The sequence below is a fragment of the Diadema antillarum genome, unplaced genomic scaffold, assembly GCF_040938485.1.
Source record: "Diadema antillarum isolate AM-2024a unplaced genomic scaffold, OU_Dant_1.0 seq00000861_RagTag, whole genome shotgun sequence".
In the NCBI taxonomy this organism is placed as follows: Eukaryota; Metazoa; Echinodermata; class Echinoidea; order Diadematoida; family Diadematidae; genus Diadema; species Diadema antillarum.
In genome coordinates, this window is record NW_027271731.1 from 977011 (window position 1) to 1001566 (window position 24556).

Here is a 24556-nt window from a genome sequence, read left to right on the forward strand (position 1 = left end):
TGGAGGCAGTGCAGATTAACATTCACTTAACAAGGAAAAGCAGAAATTACGCGGTGCGTAATATATGTCACCGCCGGAAATAGCATTTTGTAGCAAAATGTACAATATAGGTCAGAAATCAAGGTCAAAGGTCAAAGAAGTCAAAGGTCAAAATTCTGTGTAAAAGTTTTGAAGCCCTCACCTAGCGCCATCACATAAAGCAAATGGAATCGAAATCGGGTTAGAAATGGTGAAGGAGTAGCATTTTGTAGCAAAATGTACAATACAGGTCAAAAATCAAGGTCAAAGGTCAAAGAAGTCAAAGGTCAAAATTCTGTGTAAAAGTTTTGAAGCCCTCACCTAGCGCCATCACATAAAGCAAATGGAATCGAAATCGGGTTAGAAATGGTGAAGGAGTAGCATTTTGTAGCAAAATGTACAATACAGGTCAAAAATCAAGGTCAAAGGTCAAAGAAGTCAAAGGTCAAAATTCTGTGTAAAAGTTTTGAAGCCCTCATCTAGTGCCATCACATAAAGCAAACGGAATCGAAATCGGGTTAGAAATGGCGAAGGAGTAGCATTTTGTAGCAAAATGTACAATATAGGTCAAAGGTCAAGGTCAAAGGTCACAACTGAAATTCTGTGTGGAAGTTTCAAAGCTCCCATGTAGTGCTATCATATAAAGCAAACAGAATCAAAATTGGCTCATAAATGACAGAGAAGTAGCAAATTGAACATTTTGATCACACACGGACGCACACACATACACACACACGGACACACACACGTACGGAGCCCGTTTCATAGTCCCCTGCTCGAACTCGTTCGGCGGGGACAAAAATTGAAATAATGAGCTTACAACAATCTTTTTTTTTTCATATTCCAATTCATCATGAATGAAACTTATGCATTACACATCTACTTCAGTAAAGGAAGTTGCAAGGCACATATTCCATTCAGTGGAAGAGTCAATGTCTTAAATTAAAATAGTTTAAGTGTGTATACCAGTGTGAAAGCTATGATATTGACAATGAGAAATACTCTGGTGGTTCAAAAGAAATCTGAGCTTCAAATGAGATGACATAATTATTCCATATCTTACAGATATCAAAATTGTGTTAAATCTTATAATTTGCAAATGATATATACGTGTTGAAAATGTCCTCTCACTGTAGGCATGCATCTGCAATTTGTGCAAAACTTCCAGCCAATGCACATTTTAACTTGAATAAAAAAACAAAATGAAGCAGAATTTCCTATGTGCTGATGAGTGTATGTGCTGATGAGTGTATATACTGGGTAGACAAGAAATGCAATACGGGCCTGTGAAAAGAGAGAAAAAGACAGCTTTAGGGAAGCAGAAAAGTTACACTGGAGAGTCGGCTTACAGGCAACCTCTGGCGCACAACGGGAGTTCAGTGAATCAGAGTGTCAGATGCGGTAAAGCCTCAGGAAGGTAATGGTGCTAGACGTTTATCGCCTCGCCTCAAATGGACCTGACTGAACTGCCCGAGCAGGTGAAGGCAATTCCCCGTGGCGATTACCCAGGGCGAGTATTGAATATCACTAACAGCACTGTAGTGATCAAGGACCCAAAAGTATCGCTCTCTCGCTCGCAGTTTCACTTGGTAGCATGCAACTCCCTCAGTGCAGCTCATGGGGTTACAGTATAAACTCCATGAATCGTTTGTCTCGATTCAAGCTCATTTCTCGTATTTCAAATAATGACTCGCAACCAACAAAATCTCACTATTCTCAGTTTTCCTATTGTGACATCGACTACACACGATCAAATCCACCACTTTCTAAGGTACTAATGATTGCACATTTCTTATCAGATACCCCCTTTAGTATACAAGTGTTAAAAAGTGTCGTGCCATTAAGCTATGAGAATGTATAAAACACGTAAACACATACTGTGACACATGCAACAGAAATTTTATCAAAGTTTTAAAATTGTGCTGGAGGTACAAGGTCAAATATATTGGCAATATCTGTGCACTATCTCTAATAAGGCTTCAAAAGTTGGTTGCTGCATGCTGGCTACAAACCCCACTGTCAATGATTTTCTTTCACTCCATTCAAAAGCTCATAACATAAGATATTTAATCTAAATCTTGAGCAAAGCTCAGCTTTGTGTATTTTGCAGCAAACAAGGATTTGACATATTGGCTATACAAGTAGAGCATGCACTTATAATTAATTTCAGTTTTAATTTCAATTCAAATCTTTATTGTCAATTCAAAAATTCCTTTTCAATTGAAGTCTTACACATTAACACATCAAATACGAGACAAAAATAGATGTAAAAAATTTATACGAGAACGGTATAGCTATACCAAAATGGTATAACGATAGGATGAATTCATACGTCTGAACGCTGACTAACGAAACGACGTATAGCAATACAACGGTTAGAGCATCGTTTCCAACTAGAAATCGATAACAAATCAGCATTCCATTGTGTCCATTGCGCGTCTGAACGTATGGCGACCATAGAACGGTATATCTGGGCGGGGCTTAATGGGAGCAAGCATGAAAGGTGACCTTGCACCTGTCACTCATGACCATAACAACATGCGCAGTGAGAAACTGCACATCTAGACGACATTTTTCCGGAATGGTGGAAATTAGCATTTGAACGGTCTATCAGCTATACGATGATTCTTTTATATGTCGTTTCTTTATCGAGTTTTGGTATAAACTGGCTTGCGTCTGAATAGGGGGTTACTCACAGTCTTAAATATCTTCTTTCCCCCCATGGGAGGCTTTAAACCAGGGTCCTTCTATTGCAGAACAGATGGAACAACTGATTCAGTGCTTGTAAAACCATCTTTAATCTAGTATACCTGTATTACAATAACCTCATTTTATGTTTTTTTGAAATAAAATCCCTACTACCCCCAACACAGTACAGTAATATAAATACTTTGGCTTGTAGAAGACCAGATGTTGAATTTAGACAAAAGAAAAATAAAAGTATGGGGGGGGGCCTTCAGTACATGATACTTTGACCCCTCACGTCAACTTCTACCAGAAATCAACATTGCTTTTGCCCACTACAACCAGGGTGTTCAAAAATGTGTCATATTTCTCACTACAGTAGTATCATCATCAGGATTTTTGACGGCTAACTTGTTGAGGGTGAGATGGATGGCTCCAGACATTATACCTTGGGAATTCAAGGTCATGAATGCTTTAAAGTCTGTGCAGTTCTTTTGCTGCATGGAAAAAACAAAAACAAAAACAAAACAAAAACCCATCTGTTTCAACGTGGAACATCTGAGCCGCTGATGGTCCGAAGAATCAACATGATTCCTTGCCTACAGCTCATCATTAAACTCAGTATACCCAAAGCTCATAAATGGAGATATGAGGTATGGCGGACGGTGACACTCTCACGTACCTCAATAAAGCACATCCCATCAAAACTGGTTTTCTAATCAAATATTGAGGGCGGACCTTCCCATGAGGTGTAAGAAGATCCTTACAAACAAAATCCTCCCCATCTTCTCAAAACAACAAGGGACAATACTGGAAGGGTATAATATGATGTTTGATTTTCACGGCTCTTCACTCCACAAAGTACATCAAGATTCAAGACCCACAACACCATATGGGCCTGGAGCCACATGTACACATAAGCCCCGCTGGGTTAAAATGCAAAATGAAATATGTGGCATCTTTGGCCAACCTCTGATAGAAGAGGACGCAGCGTATCCTGGCAACGCGTCCGTAGGGAGCTCCCCCCAGCATCTTCCATAACTGGTCTACCTCAAGCTTCAGTGAATCCAGGAGAGACAAAAAAAACCCAACAACAACAGTTCGTAGTAGCCGACGATGGCAGAAAAGGGAGTTGGGGACTCCCAGCTTGGCAGCCAAGTCACGATCCAGTCATGTGAAATGCAAAGTATCATGAAATATGCAAGGGCAGATGTGAGAGAAACGGCACCTGGTACAATTGTCAAAAGGACACTTCACATCTACCGAAGAGAACTCCCTCCAGGCATGATAGAGTTGGCTTCTTCATACAGTGAGAAATGCAAAAAAAATGCAGATATTTCTTATGAAATTCATCTCGCACTGGTAGAGGTATAGATTAGTCCATAGCGTCCTGAATGTTTAGGAACTGATTGACGTTTAGTGGTATAGAGGTTGTAATCTGCACTCAATACCATTTCCCACAGGTTTATGTTCAACATCAAAATCAGACCAACAGAATGTTAGAAGCTTCATCCAAATCTGACATGGAATAGAAAGCTTTAGAATTCTTGGAAATTCTTGGAAATTTCAGACAGTTTATAAATTGGTTGTAAAATACAGATATAATTGAAATGAGGTGATGATATGTCACTAACTCACAACCCTCCCATCATTTTGAACATAAAATTATTGTAAAACTCATGCTGGTTTTTTGTGGGGTTGGATAATTCATCAGCAAAAATCATGTTGTAATTCAAGTTGTGTGTGAGTAAAAAAAACCCCAAATTTAAATCAGTAAACCACTCACTTTAATTTGCTGTTACTCTTAAAATTCATTGGGAGGGATATTTATACCAGGCCATTTTTCAAGGTTCTGATTAAACCATATGCTTTTGGTGACTTCAGTAGAACTATTTTCTTCGGGGCTGCGCTCCTTGGAAGAAAGTAGGGCCTACTACTGAGGGTCACCTCATGCACATACATAGTTTCAACTAGAATCTCTCAGATCTGGTATATTTGTATATATTTAATTTTATGATTTGTTCTCCTTACAAATTGTTTTAAATACAATATAATTTTTCAAATGTATACTTTGTATCAATTGTATGTATTTCTTTTCTCTGTATGGAAATACAGTATGATGCATGCAGAATTGAACTGAATTGAGTCATTTTGTGAAAATGTGCAAAATTTCTGAAATCCCATAACTCCTATCTATCTTTTGTCTAATTTTGATAAAACCTACACTATTCAGTTCATCTCATTTTAATCTATACTTTAAGGTCAACCTGAACTTGGTTTGGAACTTCACTTTTAAATGAAGTGGAGGAATAGGTTCTGCCTAGTCAGTAACTGCCGCAACCTTAGACTCAAACTACATGGATGTCCTTTCTAGAGTGTACCAAGGTTAATGTAAGTGAATGATAGCATGCTATCATTCAGCTGACCTTCTGGTCTTGGCATTTACATGTAACTGCCTGGATTTTCAGTGTTTATGTTGGATAAGACATGAGGATGATCCACTTTGAGCACATGTGATTTCACTTGTCCGTGGTTGAAATAACAATATCCTACTACCACCATGATGCGGGCTTTGAAGCTCTGCGAGGTCACTTGTGGTATCCTGATCAGTGCATGATGGTGAATGCCACTAAATGTCATTAAATGGCACTCTGTGTCAGGAATTCCTTTGCCTTTTCATTCCATTTCATTTCATTTCATTCCTATCAATATTATTCATTCCATTTCATTTCATTACTATTACTATTATTTGGCATTTCAATAATAAAATACAAATAGAAAATCATATTACATGATATAGAGAATGTGGTGATTCTACCACTAGGTGCATACAGCTGGTTGCCCGGAAAGAAAAAGGCAAACCTTATCACCGAGACTCAAGGCATTCCTCCCTAACCAGTCTACGCACCCAGAATCCGCTATACAAATATTACGAACACTGTCAAATAATAGATATATAAACACAAAAGAAAAGTGCACTTCAAGTACAAATAAAAACAAAGGGCAGTAGACCCTACACATAGAATCAGTCACTTGAAAAATAATAGTGTATGGTTTTTGTAATCTCACTTCAAACTAAGCAAAATTGAAGATTCAATGTCTATATTTTGTATAACAGCAATCATTTTTTTTTTTAAATAACAGACATCATGTGGAACAATGTGCTCAATACTTGCTCAGACACTATTTCATTTGGGTAGGTTTTCATGGCAAAAACAGTATCTATTCATTTGTCAGTTGCAATTGCATGTCAAATACAAATGAAAAAATAAAACACAAAATACAAATGAAATAAAATAAAGCCTACATTATCAGATTAATCTAAACATATTCATTCTTTTTTATTCCTTATATTCTTATTTCTGAACAATATACATGAATATTATAAATTATGTCAAAATGATAGCATATTTCATGTAACGTAGTATCACATAGAAACACATCATTAAAGTCTGGAAAAAATTGAGGGGCTGGTAGAGAGCAAACTTGTATAATGGAGTCCCCTTTTAGGTACTGTAAAATGAAAATATTCTCTTGAGTAATCTTTTGCACTTTGCTGGGTACAGTGAATTTCATGTTTCTAATTCTGTGGAATCAAATATGAACTAGTATTGCATTTATTAGTAAGCAAAATACTTGTGTGCTTTTTTTTTTGCGCAGTAGTTGCATGCTGAAATGCATGAAACTTTCCATACTGAATCCCATGAAAATCTTATTTATGAGAAGACTTGACAGAACAAAAATACACCAGACTTTATAATGCAGTTTATATATATATATATATATATATATATATATATATATATATATATATATATATATATATATATACATATATATACATTGCCTTTTGGTATTTTCTATTGATTTGACACCTCAGATACATTTACAGTTGTTTTCTGTGTTCAGGGTTATCAACTTCTCTTTATAGATTCAGGTAATGGAAAACGAGAAAATATTTGCACAAATGTCTTTTCAAGACAGAATGATAGGAGAAAAAGATAGAAAGAAAGAAAGAAAGAATGAGAATGTGAGTATAAACACAGAAGACAAGAAGAAACATAAAGATACTGAATTATAGTACAAACCCTGCATTAGCCCTGTCTGTGTGATATGCACCAACAGAACTATTGAGAAGCCTGAATTCTAGACTAGTGCTGTTCTCACAATTGCATTCTGCGACTCGAAAACTAATTTTGTCACAAGGACACTATGGATTTCTGCTTAAATGAGACTTTTTACCTTACCTTCCAGTGTGCTCTTTCAATTCATGATATGGCATGGAAGAATCCAGAACCCCCCCCCCCCCCCCCCCCCCCACCGAATATTCAGTTAGTTAAACAACATCGACAGTCCTCTTGCAATAAAGAGCCAGACAGCACGAGAGAGAAAGAGAAAGGAATATTTGTAGCTCTGCGTGACTGAAATTTGGAATAAACCAGACAATCACAGAGAGAAGCAGGGAATCCATGCCAGTGCAACTATACAGCTTTTGGCTACCAGATCTGAATGATCGACTTCTCATTCATTTATTGTAATGCAACATTTTAGCACGTTTTAAACAGACGATCACGTCAAGACGAACTTCTGTTTCCAAATGATTTGAGTGCTCTAAGTATGTAATGATTACCTTGTGCAATTTGGGTCATCAACCCTGACAAGGTTGGCCATCACACCCAGACGAACAGTCACCAGGTTTGCCGGACTCACATAGATTAATTCTATTACACCCGACCTTGTTAACGCGTCATCCTTGCCCCCGTGCATTTCATTCATCAAACATGCATGTCAGAATCAAGGTAAACAATGCACACTGCAACTGAACTTCGTGTTTAATGCTTTTAGTAGTAAGAAATATGCCTGGATTGTAAATGCATCTAATCAGCACCACATAATGTTATCTAGATTCAATTATGCAAATTGATATCACATAAATGTAATGTTTTTGAACATCATAATGAATGAAAGCTGGCTTGGAAACTGAACTGAAGAAAGAAAATGAAATACTGTATGTACCATACATTTCTGATATCTATCTATCTCAATAAACACTCTTGATAGAAGTAGTTTACCATGTTCTCGGTACAGTGTACTTTTCAACTCTTCATGTTCAAAATGACCAAAAAAAAATATATGCATGAAGCTGTTGCTGGAATGACTATGCACATAAAATTGGACCTGTTTTTAGAAAGAAATCACTTCTTCTTCATTCCTTACACAAAATAATGCAGTTTTGTGGAAAATCTATATAATAGATATATCTGATACAGTGTTTTGGTGGTGTGATTGCAACTTCAACAAATGGCTGTTAATTAATGAAAAATGCAAATATTGTGCCCATTATTTCAAGGTCATTACTGGTTATCACATGAAAAAAAAACATTAATCTATTGAAATATCATCTATATTTTGTCTACCTATTTCCCATATTCTATCTATCTATCTATCTGTCCTTATATCTCTCAATATATCTTTCTAAGAAGGATATTGCAACATTGACATATTCAAGCTGCATTATCTGACCCCAAGCAATACAACTGAGCTGGGTGTCCCAGCTAATCTCGCCATGGCATGCATCACTCCAGGGGCTCCATTTATCCATCTCAACAGTCAGAATACTCTACAAGGGAAAATTGTGGCATGACTTTTTTTTTTCCTGCTAGGCCTGGAGAGATCAATTTTACATGATTTCAGTTTCGTGAATGTTTAAAGCATGGCTTCAGCGCAACACAAGCATATAGCTAATCTGTATTTTCTTGATGTTTTCATTTAATTTTCATTTTATTATTTCTGTATGGTACAAATAATCAACTAAATCACTCTCAGAAATATACACATGGTTCATAATAATTCATGGCTGATTTTGCACATGAAAGGTTTAAGCAAATCATTGTGACAGAGAACGGAGACATAATAAAAGAAAAAAAAGTCAAGGTACCATACAGGAGGATCCCCAGTAAGCCGAGCTTAATATTGGGGCCTCATGCACAAATGAATAAATAAACACTTTTAACCAACTATCGACTTACTTAACTACAACAAAAACAAACTATTTCACACAACAAAACATACACGTTTTGTTCATGGCAACTAACACCTATGAATGTATTATCTAAAGTAAAGTGGGAGCAACTTAAATGATAGCACAAATACATTCATGTGAACAACTAGGTCTTTCTATGCTTGTCGAAGTGCTCCACATTTTCAGTATGACAATACTTGCATTGTGTTTTGTCATATTTCTTTGAGACCTTGCCTAGTGTTGTTTGGAGAGTTTTAGGTAGGTGTAATAGAACAACCCTCTGTGCAATTAGTATTTCTCGTTTAATGTTCAAACTCCAAGTTTGTTTATCTGTATATTATCATTATTATTGTTTTCACTGATGAGCAATATTTCTGCATTTCTGCCACTGGCCCACGCATATATAGGAAATTAATCATACATTTGTTTCCATGTCATAGGAATTACGCGGTTTGTTCGATAAAGAACATTCGAACATTTCAGTGGAATCTTTCAGCCCCATTAATATCTGCATGCCTCCTCATTTAAACATACAAATGCATATATTGCCACACTGCAGTGTCCATCTGCAAATGCTTTCTCAATATCTTTTTCACATACATTAATCAAAATAAACCAAAATATACAAATATTATTGGGGGAAAATTGGAATAAAATGGCAATCCTGCTAGTATGACTGCCTCTACGACAGATGGGAAATAACGCATAGCCTTAAAGCAAATATATAGCTGCTGGAAAGCTATGGATTATCATGCATTATATTCAACAGGTGAACATTCAATAATGCAAAACTTTGCCCTTCCGCAAACTCTGACTTCGAAAATGATCGCCAATTACAGGATGAATATCCCAGACACACATGCACCTAGAAAATTAGTGCGGCTTCCCAAACATTGATTTTCCACTTTTCCATGATCCTAACACGGGGATCACTGCACTATCTGGCGATCATGAAAGCATCTTACAGCCATCAAAATCAGATGCCAACACATGGGTTACAACTTTTATGAAAAGACTGCATACTACTGTGCTCAGCTCTTTTTCTACTTGGCATTTTTTTTTTTTTTTTTTGGGGGGGGGGGGGATTGGAGGGTGACAGTGTTAGGAAGTCTGGTATGCACATCAATGAAAAATGAAATCAAAAGACCTTGTAGGCTGATAGTGATCTATCTTCGCACAGCTCTATGGAGAAAAAAAATGGGGCCTCATCCTTTTATTGCCAACAAAACCCCAAACCTCCAGTAAAAATTGTGGTATATGAGCTCTCTGTTCACATTGCAGCAAAAATCACAAAGTACGAAGTACTGCAAGCTTTTTGTCATTGTAATGCATACTGGTACCTGACTCTGTACTCTGCTATGATGCAATTTAGGATGTTGTAATGTGAAAAATAATGGCCTGTGAGGCAAACTACACACATGTGTGTGTGTGTATGGTTGAAACACTGAGTTGAGAGTCTTGTGGCAACTTTTGCAGCCTTTCTGTCTCAACATTTTCATTTAACAAACTGTCACAGCAAACTTAAATGATTTTTTTTTTTTAAAATGCACACTGGTGGTTGAATTTTGAACTTTTGTTTCCGGTGACCATTGGCATAATCGAGCAGCCAACTGTTACCTGCCAAGCTTTGTAATGCAGCAATTTTTCACTCGCGGTGATGAATGACTACCAGTACATCATCCCGAGACTTGGAAGCTACTTGAGGAACACTTGGGAAGGTTGACAGACTCCTTAGAGATGGCCTCCCTGTGTGCTGTCCTTCACAATTCAAACCAGATTTCTCTCCGAGGATGATGAAGACCACGGCAGGAAATGTAGCAATCACTAGGCTGTCTTTTTGACCTTTCACAGAAAATGTTTCATATCAGCCTCTTGCAAAGTGCAGGGAATGATCTATATCTCCCTCTCCTTTTCTTCCTCTCAATCTCTTTTCTTATTTCCTTCTCTCCCTCTGAACCTTAGTGCTTGGAAGACCAGAAAAAAAAAAAAACAACCAACCTTGGTTTTAAAAGGATGGTACAGTTTTGATTGAGATGGGGTTTCAGGTTTCCATTTTTTTTATGATAGTGCATATTTTAAAGATAATGAGAAAACCTCTTATGAAATATGAATAGAGCACATAATTCTATTAAAGAGGAATTCAAAGTTTATTTGATGAAAATTGATTTTGAAATGGCTGAGATATTCAAAACAAGCAATCCCAATAAAAGGTGGGACCCACCTTTTATTAGGATTGCTTTATTTTACTATATCATTATATATATTGGTGTCAGTCACTGGAAAGCAAAACTGCCCTGAAAAACAAATGAAAGCTCCAAGGTGTCAAAAAACAAAATTTTCTCTGAAAACTGTAAACAAATATGCCATTTTGTTATCAATTTGAAGATGGCTTCATAACAGTCAGCAAAATGAGTACTGTACATGTGTAAACTTTAAGGAGACTTTTTTTTAAATAGAAAAAGTAGCATCACAAATGAATTCATTTTCTTTGCATGTATTCATACTCAATCTACAACGTATGTTAGTGTGTGTGTATTTTGTGGGTGTGTGTGTTCTGTTACCATGGAAACCTGGATGAAGTCAGCACACCATCTTCCCACCTAGATTTCTCTTCTCATGTTCTATGAAACACACAAACCCACAGGCTATACCCAGCCAGTTTCCTTTCAACTTTCTGATGCAAACAGCATCATATTGTGTGCTCAGCAAAAAACAAGGAAGATCTCTGCAAAGTTGCCTGCTTTTATCCAGATGCAATGACCTTTGCAATCACAATGCATGCTATACTCTGTCACAATTAATAAAAGTGAGGTTGGTAGCATATACATGTATATATAAGTGTATATACACACAGGTATAATTCAAACACAAGGCTGTCATCTTTAGCAACGAAGGACAGCTATTATATTTTTGTATACATTCATAAATTTTGCTTATTTTCCACTGGTAGTGAAACACAAAAAAATGCTGTTTACTTCAGAGTGGGAATGTACATCGGTCCTTGCAGTTCATTTCATTCCTTCCTATTCAACGCCCATCTCCTGAAGGTTGAATGATCCATTCAGCATCGCAAGTCACTGTGGCAGAATGCCTCCACCCTATATGAAGCACTTGGCAAAACTATAATTGAATGGCTGATAAGTAGGCTGGAGCAATTTCTCCCAAAGCTCCTTTCAACTTGTGAAATTCTGGTCCATTCTGGTTTCTATTTTAATCTGTTTATTAGCAAATTCCAGTGTCCCCAACTCCCACAAATTTCCTCGTTTTATCTTATTCTCTACATTTTTCACTGTCCTGGTCAAATCCGGTTAGTGGCTACATATTTTGATTCTTCTAATGGCATGTATACAAAAGAATATCTTGCTTCTTTTGCCATCAAAACAGTAATTTTCTCCCTCGCCAGTTATAATCTTCCCTTTTTACTTACCATAAAGTTGTTGACTTGATCCTTAAGCAAACAAATTTGTAATTTTAGAATTCTCCAGTTTTGCATGCTGAATCCAATTGGTATGCATATCCTTGTAGCGCAAAATTTTTTTCTTACATTTCTTAATTAAAAAAATAACTTAATCTTGCAAACTTAACTGCTCATATTCCCACATACATGGCCCTATTCTTTGGAATACTCTTCCTCCAACAGTCAAGAGTAGTAAGACCTTACGTCAATTTAAAAGGCTTTATAAAAAATATATTTTTGATGAAATGTATCTGAAACTGTAAGTATAAGTATGCATTGTTTCCACCTCTGCCTCTTTTCTTCTCTTTTCATTGTATCTTTGACCTTTGTTTTATCAATTGAATTTGTATGATAATTGTTTAGTTGAAATGTATTGATAATTGTTTGTAGGGGATCATTTCCAACAAGCCTCGTGTGTGCTTTCTATGATCCCTCCATTCAAAATGTAAATGTACCAAGGCAATTGTGTTTTGATATTTGTAGATGTTATGTTTTGATATGGAAATAAATGAATGAATGAATGAATATTGATATTCATTTACACACATGTGATAGTACAATTAATGTATGCTTACATTTTTTTTTGTAAAAAAGATATAAATCATATTTCTTCATCTCTTTATTTTATGAAAAACACAAAGTACATAAAAAAGGTTCTACAGGTATTAATGTAAACACAGAAATGAAGCAGCCCCTCTTCAAGTGTAAAAATGGGACTTTTAAGACTACAATTCAATCAGCCAAAGAAAACAACCAATGAATACAGACAAAATTACAAGGCAGTGAACATTGAGACAAGCTAAATGGAATGTCTTGTTTGGATGCTCGGTGTATAATTCAGTTGCAATCTTTCTGAAACCATGGTCATTTATTTCTGGTTGATTCGGCCTCTTTGACCTTTTAAAGTTGTTTTGCTGTCAACATTTCCTCCTATTCCTCATCAAGCTTTCATTATTCTATAACCTATCATCCACCCTCTGACTCTCTGTTTTTTTCCTTCTCCCCATCATCATCATCGATCATCATCATCGATCATCATCATCGATCATCATCATCATCATCATCAATCATCATCATCATCATCATCATCATCGATCATCATCATCACCATCACCATCATCATCATCATCGTCGTCGTCTGTTCATGAAGCGAACTGTGCTGGCGTTCACACCATTTGCTGACTTATTGCTACAGTCATCTGTGGAAGCCATGAAGGGTCCTCGTCAGTCATCCATTGTCAGAGGGTTTGTGGGGGTTGGGCTGCTGTCCTGGTTTTGCATGCTGGCTCGATGATTGCAGGGAAGTCCAGTGGGATCTTTCACGCACATGATTTGTGTCTCTCTCACATAAGGGACCTTTCATTTCTATGTCCAATAAGAGGAGCAGAGAGTCTTGCCTCATACTATGAGGGGACAGCGTGATAACACACAACAGTGCTCAGACAGGCTCAAACCAAAGCTTCTCATTACATAGCATTAACAGCTGCTACCAGAATTCCCTCACTACCTCTCTCCATTTATCCCATAGATACCTTAAGATGTGAACAATAGATATGTATCAATTTTAGCAAGGTAATCATAAATATTACTGTTCAGTGGGATCATTTATCCTGCAGACAACCAACACTAAACCAGCAGTACTTGCAACTTAGCCTGTTCATGATTCCAAAATCCCCATTATGGATCCAGAGTAATGAGACTACAGGGTCAACCACTTTTCTGTATAAGCAATACAATTTGTAGTTTAAAGTGTATCAAGGTTTATGCAGTCCATAGTGAGGCTTCAGGAGAAACACTGTTTAGCATTTTTATTTCATCTGTCTAAAGCTGTTGGATCACAATTGACAAACTAGTACTACTCTACCACTACTGCTTGTAATATGTCATCTCTTTGACATCATCACCTAAGTGGTATCATACACTACCGACAGACCTACCAAGCTGGGGTAAAAAGAGCAGTTAAATTTCTCTGCAATCAATAACAATTACGTTTTAGTGCATATTAAAATCTATCATAATACATGTACGTGTATTACACCAGACAGCTCCTTATCATCACTTCAGATGATGTGGCAATAAGAAGATGCAGTTTTACATCAAATTTCAATTCTTCAATCAGACTGCACAATGATGTCAGCTTTCTACTTCTAACAGGGCATTTTCAGGAAATTGCAGACACGAATCTACTCTCTGTTTGTTTGTTGTTTTTATTTCATGCTGCTCTTTCTTGCTATCAAAACACGAAGCATTAATATGAGACCAATACAATTCAGGATCAATTACTCTACGGCATGAAATTTGATGATAAGGATGTTCAACATTCAGAAAGCTGCCATATTGATAACCTCTTTTAAAGTCTGCCTATTCTGCTGCACTGGGGAGTGAGTTAATGTTCCATCTTGGTCGGATATGAACGTATTAACCCGTTGAGGACGGGCTGATTTTGCTACAACATGCATTTCCCACACACCCTTGCCCGAGTATACACGGGACTCGTTCTCAATGGGTTAATCCGTCACCATTCTTGGAGGATGATCATCAGTGACCTTTTATCCTGATAATGCCACAAACTGGGAGAGCACTGGTTGGCAGGCATGAAGTGGACGACCGCCCACATCACTTCTCCTAAAGAGCAAATTGTCTCCAGCCCCTGACTAGCCATTTTTTGACAGCTCAGAGGACTACATAATATTGACTACATGTATGTACATGTCGCTGTTGCTCAGTCGTTACCACAACATCCCATCTGCTAGATAGTGCTCATGAGGTACATTTATACTGCTCATGATTTCATTCCTCTCATTACCTTAATATGTCTCTGATGAATGATAACCGACAATGAATGCATGTCTTGGTTAATTGAGAGAGGTTTATTTCTGGCACTGCAGTTCTTTCTACTCAGTTATATTATATTGCTTTTTCTATTCACAATGCATTCTACACACACCATACTGAACTGAAGTATTGTGTGTGCCAATGATTATGCTTAATGACTTGCTACTGACCCCCCCCCCCCCCCCCCCCAAAAAAAGAAACAAATACTAAACAATGCACTATTGCTCTCATATATCAGGAAAACTGAAAAAAACATATCTAACAATGCAACTATAACTGCAAATATATGCTTTACAAGGAAATATATACAGTGAATTTGCTCACATTAACCCATTCCCTGGTGGTCTGTGTATAACGTTTATGGGGATTTCAGAATTTTACCCAACCACAAAGAGAAAGAAATTTCATATATTGGTCTTCTTAGACTTAAGTACTGTAGTGTTGAATTTTTGGATAATCCAGGCTAGAAAGTACAGTGAAAAGATATTGATTCATTTCCCATTTTACCAGTTTGATTTTTTTGTTTTGTTTAAAGAAGACTTTTCTTTATGTACCCATGCTGTCACAAGAACAGGCAAAATCAGAAGAAAATCTTGTTTTAACAGTTTGTGTTGCTGTTTGAAGTACATGTATTCAAGGAGAGTCCACACAAGTTGCATTTGATCATTGAATACACCATTCCTTGAAATCAAGAAGACAAAAAAAAAGAAAGAAATCTATTATACATATATGCACATATGCCGATAGCACTTACATCTTCAGATTTTTTTTTCTGCATTTCACACATCACAAGCAATTTTCCACTTTAGTAGAAAAAAAAAAGAGGCTCAAAATCTGACAATGAATGTGATATCACATTCCACAGGCTATATCAATGACAATGAGTGCACCTTTACATTATGTTTTTTTTTTTTCTTCTGTAGCCCACTAGTCAGTTAGAATTAGTACTGAGGAAAATCCAGCATTCATCATGACACCTGGAACGGTGGACCAATCAGAACCTCAGGGTGGGGCAGTCTTGAGGATTCACTTCTTCACAGTTCATTTCCCTTGGCTGAGGCGATAAGAATCCCACTTCCCAGATCAGCTCAAGGAGCATGCAAAATGCGTGACAAGGTGACGTCTGTCGCCCCGGCAACCATTAGGCAACGATGAAGTGCTCTCGAGAGGGTGAGGGGGGCATTTGTATGTGAACCCTAACCGACAGCTTCCGCACATGCTGTATGTGTCTGTGCTTGAGAAGAAGTCCAGTGGACCAAGGTACGAAGGATTATGTTAAAAGCAAAAATTAGGTCTCGAAGTTAGAAATGTCTGATGCCGTATGGCATCCTACAAACATTGAAAAGTAGTGATGCTTATGATGAATAAACGTGTGCCACTTTCCCTCACTTATATTTCCTACATCTATGTCATACATGATTTCAGCTGAAACATGTAGGAACACACTGAGTACTTAAACCCGTTGAGGACGAGTCCCGAGTATACTCGGGCAGGGGTCTATGGGAAATGCGTATTGTAGCAAAATTAGTCTGTCCTCAACGGGTTAATATTATAAGCCCAATAGAATAAATATCTGGTGAGCATAAAAATGAACAATTGGCATACAAATGACGGATGATTTGCTTCTTTGAAACAGGCTTCATCTCAGCTTTGATACTTTGGCCTTTTGACATCACACGCTGTCGACAGATTATGCAGTTTTGTGAAAAATCGAGGATTGCCGGCATGTATAATGGTCCTCTGATTTGTTACGAAATCACGGCTACAAACTACGCTTTGGACCTTTTCCAACTCCTCCGGGTAATCCAAAGTCTGCGGTGGGGAAATTAAGCAGTGCCGCGTTGGAGTAATTGTTCGGATGCTGCCTTTTGGTCGCTAAGCTCTCTACGCCATGACGACAGCAATGAGGACAGCCCAGGGAAATGATCTCATCAGAGTCATTTGCAGTGGCGCGTGGATGAGGAAAGATTCATCGCACCAAACTGCCATAGATCATTCCTAATCAAAATTCAATATCTGGGTTATTATACAATGCGGGCAGGCATGCGAGGCCGTTAGTCTGCATGTTTATTATTGGCATGATGATGGATACATGATACTGTACACATAGCACATTACACAGCACACACATTACTCTAAAGTTGTGTGCGCGTGTGTGTGTGTGTGTGTGCGTGTGTGTGCCTGAAGAGCAATTTTTCAATCACAACAGAAATTTACATTTTTCCAATCATAAGAACTCTTCATAAAGAATGCAATCTTCTCAAAATTAAAGTTTTTCTTCATAATCATTTATCATACTGCTGGAAATGGAGTTAGCACACCACATCATCACATAACCTTGAAGATGCTTCTAGCATTGCACACAGCGCTGAAAGACAGCAAGCAACAACATTATAGCACGCAGTAAACAAAGAAAAAAAAACAAAGAAAAACCAATATCATATGCCTGACGTGTCCCTCTAAGAAGGCAGTAATTGCAAGTGTAAGACAGAATCGTTACGCTTGTGTATGAATGCCTGGAGTGTCAGGATACATAAACTGTGAGGGATACAAAGTCTAACTAATCGCGACAGAAATTGATGTGGAGACTCAGGAATTTCCCTTCCACCCCACGCAGCGGCAGCTTGCATTTGTCCTCCTTACTCGCATCTAATGCAACTCAGCTTCCACATTGATTCAGCTTGATGATGATAGCATGAAGAGAGAGAGGAAAAAAAATGTTCACTGATCGAACGACTTTGGACTGCAAAAAAAAAAAATGTCATCTGTTTCAGGAAAAAATGACATCTGTTTCCATACACCACACATCTACTTATCTGGCAGACAGAGTACACCACTAAGAACCTTTAGAAATGTTGCATATTGTGAGGCTGAAAGAGACTTAAAACAGAAAACAGAATGTACAGAATCAAACCCAGAAATCTGGAAACTGAATGCGAATCATCCATGCAAAGCCTAATTTCAGAAATTGGTACTAGCTCTGAACAATCCCATTACCAAGCCCTAGCCTGTTTGTAGGAAAGGATGCCTTTTTATTGTCGATGTCATCAACTGTCCATTAACATGTGCAGAAAATCCTTTGAAAAAAGGGGAACAGAACGACAAGGCTGACAAACTATGCAAGGCTGCACACTGGCACTGGTCTGACGGTTCCTGGCCAGTAAAAATCACTGTCCGACCAGTAACTTTTTGCAGGAATGGACCAGTAAGAAATTGAAAAATTAGGTACCTACTGGTCTGACAGACAGGTCAGACCAGTAGAAAAGAAAAATGGGTTAGTGTGCAGAAAAATCACTGCATTATGCTCACAAATTCATAAACTCTGTATTATGTAATTAGTTGTGAAGTAACAAGTAAAACATCATAATAACACATGTACGTGTACACACATTACACTTTTTAATTTTATGCATTTTTAGTGAGAGTCAAAGCTTGCATTAAAAAAACAACACATGTACACAAATATCTACAATTTTTTTTTGAGTGTGTGTGTGTGTAAGCTATGTACACTCTTAAGTGCCCTGCAGCCATACTGCTCTTATAACTAACAAGCAGTTGTATTGCATGTACATCATAATTTACATTATCACACCTCACACACAGCAAGAAGACACCTAGAAGTGAAGAAGTGGGTTGATCATTTCTTTCATAATTAATTTCCACTTAGCATATATATATTGAGTCAGAAAAAAAAAAGGAATCGCATAGCAACATCAGACATCAACTTAAAAAGAAGTACACTTGTATAGTTGCAAATATACATTACTTTTTCATTGCATGACAGGAGCCTGTGATATTGCTTGTAGATTAATGTTTACCTAATGCTAAAAACAAGTATTGCTAGTTTGAAGAGAAAATGGGTTAAGTTTTAATTTAGCTTCATGCTCTCATATTCGTTGGGTGAAAGAAATCACCATGTGGACTGCTGTATATTCAAGAGGACTGCATTTCACAGAAAATACCATCCTAGGCCTGGGTTGGCAACAATCATTGCTATAGATGGATCAAGACTGGATATTATTCACTGATCCTCTTAAGACCATAGCGCCACAATGCCCTTGAAATGTAATGCCCTGTTTTTGCTGGATTTAGTTAAAGAGCTTACGCACATAGGATGTGTAATGTATGTGAGTTGATACTGCGAACAAACAGAGAGTAATTTGATGAACTGCATTGCATACCATATTGTTCTGTGGGGACAAAGTGTATCTCCAACTATAGACCTGCACACAGCCACACTTTTGGCATTAAGCAAAGACTAGTGCCGATGAATGACAATGTATCCTCCACTCAGGTGCATTATACGTCCTACACCCACTGTAAAATTAAAGGGTGTGTACAGTTCTGGTTGAGGTGAGGATTTAGGTTTTTAACGTTTTGCGAGATATTCAGAAACCACTCTATGAGATGTCAAAGAGCATGCAATTCTAAAGGGCATCAAAAGTTTATTTGGTGGAAATCGGTTTTGAAATGGCTGAGACATCCAAAAACAAGATGAAGCAAAGAGATCCTAATAAAAGGCATGGCCTGTCGCCTTTTTGTCATTATCACTTCTTTTGATATCTCAGCCATTTGAAAACCAATTTTCATCAAATAAATGTTGAATCCTTCTAAAAATTGCATGCTCTTTCATATTTCATAAGAGGTTTCTCATTATCTCACTTAGGAATGTTCAAAGCATGAATCCCCACCTCAACCAGTACTGTACAGTCCCTTTAAGCTGTGGAGTACACCAGCTGGATACTGTAAAAGTTGTAATGTTTATACAGGAAATTTTTCATGCTCTGCCAGATAAGACAAATTTCCCCTGTTTTTAATTCTGCAAGATCAAACTCTAAAATGGTATTGCATCATATGCATGCAAATAGCAAGCAAAATATGCAAATGCTTATATTTTTGCACATAGTAAATTTTCCTGTCATGCAAAATATAGAAAAATAAAAAATTCCACTTTTACAGTAGCTATTATCTGCCTGCAAAGTATTGAGTAAGCCTAAAAACAAAAAACATTCTCACAACAGCAAATTCAAAACATGCATGTATTTTGGTGATGATGCAATTTTGTTTACTTTTGCTCATTGCCAATTTCAAACAAGTATTTCCTGCCTACTTTTTGTTCATGTATACGTTTTCTTTTCAATAGTACACTCAAGCAGGATACTTTAAATGACTGACGGGAAAATCATCCCCATTGGATCAGTAGTTTAAATAGTGCATCATGAACCTCACCTCAACATTGCTGTAAATAATAAGTCCAGGAAAGCTCATCCCAAAGTAGTAAGCAAGTCTAATACATACATGATAGCTTGTGTCCACCATGCAATCTACTGCCAGTGTTGAACACAAACAGTACTGCTTATCGATGGAAGATAAACACTGCCCCAAAGTGAGGCAGACATGGTTATAGTTACTAAGTGAGGCTCAGGATTTAAGGAGCCCTTTCTGTACACTGGCCTACTGTATGACGTAACAGTCCTCCTCCAGTTTCAAGGGCAAACCACATAGAGCAATTCTGTGTGCGTATATTGTAATTCCTAGTAGTGGCAGACAGCTCTGTAAGTCATTTCTTAAGGCTGAGTGCTCTCATTTTTCTTTGTGATAGATTTCAATTATAATATGTAGCTTTTAACCCACTGAACACCACTACTTTATTGTGCCTGAAATACAGTGTGTACACTGTAGTAAAATAATTGTAGGTGATTATATGACATGAGTTAAGAAAGAAAAAAAAAACACTCTCAGCCACCCTACCTACCTACACACACACACACACACACACACACATGATGCACACTGACATATCTGTTGCCAAGAAACCAACAGGTTAAGATGTTTCACATTATCCCATAATGGGGAAAATTCACAAACTCCGGACGAGGTCCCCAGTACTTAATAGATGCAGTAATAATTAATTTACTTTGCAACCGCACCATCAAATGTTTCTATCATCTTGACATCCTTATCACTGTCATAAAACTAATAACACTCACTTAGCTACAAGTTATGTAAATTGAACAGAAATAAGATCTATGGTAAATGTGGAAAGTGTAGAGAGACTTCACTTACTGTAAAATGCTTCATTATTTTATAAAGCCAGAATGTACTTGATAGAATTATTGATCAGATCTTCTTGTTGTGGGTGCACAAACGTAAACGAAAAAGCTGTGGTGAATTAGAATCATGAACAATAAAGCCCAGTATGGTTTGTACAGTTTTGCACTTGAAGAGTAAACTGCTGTTTGTTTGGGTTTTTTTTTTCATATATGATGAACATTTGACTGACTTACTCAAATAGCACTGCTGAAAAGGAAGAAACTGCTACAAAAACTCATGCTAAACCAACCCAAACAATCAAGAGAGAGAGAAAAAAAAAACCAAACTAGAACAACTGCATCAAAATGAAAAAAAGTACCTGCTGAAGTTCATGCTCTCTGCAACCTATTGCAATGACATTTATACACATATGAATAAAAACAAACTGTTATGAGTGATACAGTATTGCCAATCTTTGTATATGAAATAATAAGTCAGTCATCTATACATCCCATAATCTAAGCATAGAACACACCTCAATCAAGTACGTAGATTTGTGCTATCCCTTTGTTCATTTTAGTGCTTGTAATGTCAAATCATCTTTACAATCAAGCTGAATATTCAAAAGAAAATTTTGATGCTTTATACAACAGCTAACATAGGGGGTGGATGGATGACACAATTCAGGTTTTGATCTGTTCATTTCTGTTTGAAATACAATATCTATGAATCATATTACATTACCATGACAGTATGTTTTAACTGCATGTACAGCCTGTATCTAGGGTACAGGGAATATAGGTACTACTTTCCTTAAATTGTATACATAAAACGCAATGTCTGCGAGACGGATTAGCTATTGATTCAACTAAAGTGACCATCTAACACTTTCCAGGTTTAATAGACATACATGTATACACTAGTAATAAAACTTAAAATACAAGAAATAAAGACATACCTACAGTGTAAACTACAGAAGAGAACTTGAAAATCCATGATTGGAACATGATGATGATGTCAATTTCAGATATTTTTATCCTGCTAGTCTCCGATCATATGATGTGCAAATTTCACAGCGTCTCAGCTGCTACAAAGCAAATGTTAGGTATTAAAAGTGATCTAATTTGCTTCGTGAGTTCTGCAAGATGCATTTGGAAAATGTTGGGTAAGTGATTTAATTTGATATGCGAGTTCTGGAAGATGCATTTGGAAACTTGAAGTATCATTTACTCCACTCTCTAATACCTTGATAAGATAACCATACGTATGAGTTCCCAGGGTTGAAAATGAATGACTTTGTCTTCAACAGCACATTACAGCAGAATAAGAGGCAGCAGCAAATACATCACCACCGCAAAACAGAACAGATAGCTCACCTTGGAGCAGACGACAGCATTGCAGGCAAAATGGGTATAATGTGGCAGGTAAAATGTTGCTCATCCTTCTTAGCACCGGCGACGAATCAATCGGTAGCATCCGTGCTCGCACCGCTCCATACGCCGAGATGCTTACGACTGATGTATGTATCCAATAATGACTTAAATCAAAACAAGTGCAGGGAGAGCTTGACTGAGGCCTGCATCATCCGTAATGGTGGTCTCAATTTGTCGGCGCACACCGTGGCATCCCCAGTCGGGCGGAGCGAGGAGCAGGGCACCCAGTGGTGCAAGGCCAACTACAGCATACTTTCTGGCCAAATGGAAGACGTAATCACGCTAAATAAGCACCAGTGCCCACCCCATGCCACTGAGAGTGCCACTGATAGCTTCCCAAACTAGCAATAGTGTATGATTACACATCGGAGTATTTAACCACATGCCAAGCTGAGACTGAGATTTTTGGGGTGAGTGCTCTGAGGAAACACAGGCAAGCTATTTGCGGTTTTTCACTCACCTGAACTCTCGCAGTCCATTGAGCAAACTGCTACACAATAGCCATACCACATTAAATTACTAAATTGTGCATGCCCCATTATCCATGCAGTCAAACCTGTATATACATCACTGTATGCACTGCTAAAATTAGTTTCATTCATTTGTCCATTTACAAATTTCTCATGTAACAAGTGGTTTTCATTTGAGTACAATATTTTTCTTTTATCCTTCTCTCTTGATGTACAATTTGTACCTTCTTCCATTTTCTAAACGAAAGTCATACCTACCTTGCCTTGATAACAATTTATAAAGTCAATTTGAATTCTGCCATGCATTTCACTACTGTCTCCTACATTATTTTAGTGAAAATGCAATATGATATATGTCAAGTTTTACACAAAGTGCACATGTGCATCTAAAGTCATCTTTAACTCTTTTTAATCATTCACACCATCTAACTTTTCCAAATAAAATAATTCACTGTCTCAGCTCCACGTCAAGATGTCACAAAAGGATTGACTCTAACTGTAATGCAAATAGGATGCCTAAAGTGGTAAAGAGGTTGTAATTACAACTGTATTTTAATATCACTTGCATTCATGGTAAAAATGATTCACATGCTCAGTGATTTCACATTATGTATTTTTATATAAAATTACCTACCAGATACTCCAGCTGCCATGAGAAAGATTAAAAAAAAAACCAAACAAACAGGGAATACACTTTGTAAGTTCTTTGTACCTGTACTAAACTGGATACCAAACACCATCTCTGAAGAAAATTTGATAGCAGATGAGAAAGCCTGTGACACAAAACTTTTTGACACAAAGTCTCGAGATTTGTATGCAGTACAAATTGCACTGACTATATCAGCAACCCTCGGTGACGATAACTGATTTATCTCGATTTTCTTGCAAATGGTTGAAAGTGAAATATGAATTCTGTAGATCTAAGGATCAAGGAATCTTTTCAGAGGCACTACCACTCACTTTGGCAACCAGCAAACATGTGTCACAATGCCTTCATCCATAGAGTTTAGCCATCGCCGGGAAATGTTGTTCGGCTCCTCAAATGCCCATCAGAAGCCACTCGTCAGATCTGTCGGCGGCCGGAGTCGTGGGGAAGCTGCTGCAGTCGCACAGCATATAATGGTGAAGTGGATCTGCGATGCTCCCAGACACCTGCGGAGCTCGCAACCATTTCTCACGAGGAAACGTGTCACCGGCACTCGGCGAATTAAAGGCTTTACCCAAGAAAGTGCACAGGACTTGAAAGAGACATTTGATATGCCTCCAGAGAGAGTGCAGTTCAAAAGAAGGATGTAAGGAAAGGAAGAGAGAAGGGGGGGGGGGAGCAATTCTGATTGATCAGCTTTAATGTTCAAAGGTGTCAGGAGTAAAAGGATGCCTATGAGGGGAAAGCCGCACTTTTGTACTTGATGGAGGAATGTAAAGAATAGTTGTGCATTGGATGTCAAAAGCTGTCGGTATCAGTAACCCTTCCCTTGCTCCGAGGACATTTCACACAAATTCCGCTGAAGTCAATTACAGTAATGTAAGTCCTAAATACTTTCCTCACGCAGGGATTGTGAGGTGATTTGCATTACAGAGCCTCCTTCCCTGTGGGTTTCAT

General features: G+C 37.6%; 1 protein-coding gene across 1 annotated transcript in view; it reads right to left on the reverse strand.

The window, feature by feature from the left end:
* The window catches only part of LOC139740584 (protein RD3-like), a 58264-nt gene that overhangs the window by 25539 nt on the left and 8169 nt on the right, over window positions 1–24556 (reverse strand). The gene's annotated exons all lie outside the window — the stretch shown is intronic.